The sequence below is a fragment of the Echiichthys vipera genome (assembly GCF_963691815.1).
Source record: "Echiichthys vipera genome assembly, chromosome: 8".
NCBI lineage: Eukaryota > Metazoa > Chordata > Actinopteri > Perciformes > Trachinidae > Echiichthys > Echiichthys vipera.
In genome coordinates, this window is record NC_139833.1 from 18,659,515 (window position 1) to 18,664,599 (window position 5,085).

Consider the following 5,085-nt stretch of genomic DNA (forward strand, 5'->3'; position numbering starts at 1 on the left):
TGCCTGATTATCATACATCTATGTCTCGTCTGGTTTATTTGTGGAATCCCATTAAAGGAACTGTAATCGATATTCAGAACATTAATATAGCAGCAAACAAATATCTGCTTTGTAAAGATACAGTGGAGTAATGGTGTCCTAAGCAGAGAATGAAGTCACTCTCCCTCTTTGTGTGTTTTAACCCAAGCATCTCAGTTTGTTTCGATAGCTGGTCCGGCCAAAGGTGCGCGTTGGTGCCTTCTGCACCGAATGCATTTAAAATCAAATCAAGTTGGTCAACAGTTGTGTGGAGGCAACTTGCTGTCGTAGCAGCACATTAATGCCTGTAGTGTCACAATCACATCTAGCTACTGTATATATCACATACAGATGTATTGATCGGAGGTTGTCCACATATATAACGATAAATCAATCAATGGTGATTGATCATATGACCCCCTAAAAAAGCACTTGTTGCCTTTTTGCTGAGTATTCCAATCTGAGTGCCTGTGGCAACAGTCCTGGGCTAGAGGCAAAAAGGCCTCCATGTTAGTCATGTGAGTCTCATTAACAATGCGTACTGTAGTCTTTAATACAATTTAACAGCAGCACAAACAGCAGCCTTCAAAGTGACCTTACAGTTGAATAAGCACGTATAGAACCTTAAAGTAGCTAAGTCTTTCAAAACTCTTTAAATAAACTCTGTGTTCACATACTACCTTGTTGGTGCTTCTGTTAATGTGTAGGGACGCTTATCATTATACTGCAGAGGTTTGGTGTTTATTGGAGCAGTATTTGTGGTTAAAAAGGGCGTCTGAAAGGTACTCAAGATTCACAGCACAATAGTGAAGATAAATAACACAGCATCAGCTGCTTACAATCATGAGAGCAGCCCTCCACGTCTGCCAGCCATTGGTTTATTCCAAACTCATTGGGGTTGGAAGCCAGTTTTTTTCCTGTCTCAGTTTAGCACTGTAGCGTGGAAGTAGATGTATGGCATTATGGTCAGACTTCCCCAAGGCAGGCCTACAAATGGATTTATAAGCATCAAGGATATTTTACAATACATTTTAAAGACTGTATACAGTAGGAAAAAGCCGGCCTTCAGAAACAAAGACAAAGCAGGACTGCAAGCAGTCCAAAAAGAACTTTACTTCTTACTAATGTAAGTGGAAATGGCAACAGTAACAGATAAGGCAAGAGAAATATGTAAGCAGTGAACACTGTAAGAGGATAGCGCTGTCAGCACCGTAACACAAACGCATAATATGTGAGCCGTTGCAACACAGTCTCACACCCAACGCGTCAAAGCCCCCTGCGTCGGGTTTGTACGTTTAAGTAGCGCCCTGAGGAACTCTGAGCTTCAAATATCGCAGCGGATGGGCTTACATTGGAATGAGTTGAATGCCCTCTGCGCCGGGTTTGTACGTTTAAGGAGACCTTTTTAGTCAGTAACTAACGCCAAAGGCCCCTGACCAATCGTCAGTTTTTGACGTGATGGGTGTGAGACTGTGTTGGTGAGCCCCGCAGCTTCTTTAACATCAGGCTAGAAGTTATAGTCACAGTGTCAGCCCAAAGGCCCCACCACAGCAACTTCCTTGTTGATCCAATATGGAAGTGCCAAAAACTGCAGTTCTCCGAGTGTCCTCGAGGAGTAGTTAGCACAATAGAGCAGTTTCTCATAATAAATAAACCTGTTTAGTGCTTCTTTACAAAAAACTCTCCTCTGTATGTTTAGGTCACATCTCCATGACAACACTTGATTTTGATTTTTTTTGTACCAGGCTTGTTTTTATTTTATTGGAGGTTTTATTGGCCCTTACTTCGCTTTGGAGGCTAGTTGTCAGGATAAGCTGCTAACTCCGTCATCTCGACCTGGACTGCGATAATTTGTGTGGTGGTGTTTCCATGACAAGAGGGTTTGTTCTTCAATCAACTGCACAAACAGATGGTTTAGGAACACATCGTGTTAACGTTAGCTCTGTTATGCTGATTAAATAGCCGCACTTGCACCATGACTTGCAGTACAGCCTACTATCTATGACACATACACTAGATGCTAATCTGGAGCACAGGGAGGGTTCGGGCTATGAGTGTCAGTGTTCTACAGTGTATTAACATATTACTGTGTTGAATCAGTTCAAATCATAGATCATAAATGCTGACTGCCTGCACTTGACTTAGCGAGCTGGTGTTTGTCTTTTTTCCCCCCAAAACTTTATTTCGAATCATAGCTGGTGTAGACATGGGACTCCCACTCCTGTTTATCTGGTACCTTTTTCAGCCTAACCCCCAGGCAGTGGAGCTAATGTGAGCAAATATGGCTAATTCTGTAAATGTCACCCAGACGGACATATCTCCCTCCCTTTTTTTGGTAAGAGGAAATGAGGAGGAGTCAAAATCTGACAAGATTGTGGCTTCTGGATACGAATTTGATTGGATCAAGTAGAGAGGCTACGTCCATTTTTTTATACAGTCTATGGTCCCATAGCGCGCACTGCAGTGTGTTTACTGACATTTGTGCACTGTGTGCCCTATATACTGACATAATCAGTACACTCAATTTCCCCAGTAAGTGCTATCTGACGATCCTATTTTATTTTCTGTTTATTTTTCCAAAAGCTTTTCCAACTCTTCTGACTCAGCACATCGCCAAAAATCCTTGTGATCCTCTTTTTACATTATTAAAGTAAATAGTTGTTTCTGCTCCGTTGTGCTGTTGTTCTGCCACTATGTAGACAAAATGACACTGATTGAGGGCGTTGAGTGTCCATCAATCACCACTTCACACTATTTCCAAGCATCTCGAGAACACAAAGTCTTATGCTAGAATTTTATTTGTTGATTTTAGCTCAGCTTTTAATACAGTGCAAACTAAGAGGCAAAGATAAGAGGGTCAAGACTGCTTTTATAAAATGGTTTTATTACTTTTTAACTAATTGAACACAGCAAGTGAAGATCAATAGGACACTGTCAGAGACAAAACATTGCAAAACAGGAGTCCCACAGGGTTGGGTTCTGTCACCCTGTTTTTTCCTCTTTTTGAGGATGAAATAGACTTACCTATTACATGGTGTGACACCAACCATCTCATTCTAAATGTCTCCAAAACACAGGAGATGGTCCTGGGCCCGACGCAAGTGACTGATGATGAGCCAATGGTCGTTATTTCTACCCCACAATCGTAGAGAGCATCATCAGATATGGAATCACTGCATGGTTTGGCAACCTAATAATTGAGCTTAAGTAAACTTGCCAACATGCACAAAACAGTGATGAAAATGATAAGACCCCATGATGTCGATGATGTTCAAACATCTGTCGGCCTGTTTGTTTTGTTTTTTGCCTGTAAAGTATGTTCTTTATGAAGTAATCATGCACTGTGCCCAAGACAAATTTCCCAACAGGTTACTTGTACTTTCCATGAGTAATTCCATTTTATGCCACTTTATACTTCTACTCCACTTCAATTATTGGGTAACTTTAGTTACATGTTACTTTACAGATGTCACACTATCACACTACTCAGCCTCCCTGGTAAAGTCTACTCCAAGGTGCTGGAAAGGAGGGTTCGTCATATAGTTGAACCTCAGATTGAAGAGGAGCAATTCGGATTCCGTCCTGGACGTGGAACAACGGACCAGCTCTTCATTCTCGCAAGGATCCTGGAGGGGGCCTGGGAGTATGCCCATCCAGTCTACATGTGTTTTGTGGATCTGGAGAAGGCATATGACCGGGTCCCTCGGGAGATACTGAGGGAGGTGCAGCGGGAGTATGGGGTGAGGGGGTCACTTCTGTGTTCTATCCAATATCTGTACACTCACAGCGAAAGCTGTGTCCAGATCCTTGGCACTAAGTTGGGTTGGCCTCCGCCAGGGGTGCGCATTGTCACCAACCCTGTTTGGGAATTTCATGGATAGGATATCGAGGCGTAGTTGTGGTGGGGAGGGGTTGGAGTTCCCTCAGGAAGGACCCGGTTGGATTGCTTACTCCAGGTAGGGAATGAGTCCTTACCCCAAGCAAGCAGATAAGCGGTTGAAGATGAGTGAGTGATTAGTGACCAAGGCACTTCAGCCAAAGGGGATATTTAATCAAATTCTGAACAATAAAAAAATTATATTTCAGAATAAATCAAGTATTAATAATTTGTTCTTTATTTTTGATCTCCAGTGTAGAGTTACACAGCAGTATATAAAGTAAACCTTTATTAGCTGCAACATTAAAGTGAAATTTATGTGAATCTATCAATTATTATTATTCATAATTCTACTTTTGCACTTTCACTTAAAGCTATAGTGCGTAACTTCTTCGTATCTGTTAATATCCGTTTCACCGGGGCATACGTCCTATATCCTATTGTTGTCATAACGCAGAAATCCTCTAGGGGGCGGTAGAAGTTACGCATTATAGCTTTAAGTAACATTTTAAATGCAGGACTTGACGCAGTGTACCAAACAACCCAAGCACTTGGGATTCTGGAAAGTGTGCTTTTTGATGTTTTAAAGGCTAGACCAAACAAGCAATTTGTTGAGAAAATCTGCAGATCAATTAATAATGAAAGCAATCATTTGTTGCCACCCTAAATTCATGCTTTTAGGCTACCAAGAACCTTTAGTACTTGAATGAACCATTACAAAATGCTTGAAGAACCATCTCCTAAATAAAGGGGTTCTTCAGTTAGAAATTTGATGAACCAGTGAATCTGTTGAAGAACCATATAAGAACGATTTTTTTTCTGTGTATGCATAAATCATTCACCTGCCCCGCACACTTCCACTCCCCTTCTACCAGTCCCTGTAAATGATTAGGTAGGCAGCTTCTTAGTAATTGCAACGTTTCCATGCATGCAGTAAAGTCACTGCAGCAAATATTGTGGGAAAGCTCTGCTCTGCTGTTTTCACATTCTAGTGAATTTAATAAAATGAATGAATGAATGAATTTTCCTTATTAATGGTATGTTACTTCAGCCTCCTGCAACCCATCCACCAATATCTTATTCCATGAGGTTATCTTAAAATTCTCATAAATTAGTGACTTTATGTAAGTTTGTAGTATTTTCTTTATTTAATTTGGTTATACATTTTAAGGAATAAACCATAACCCCGT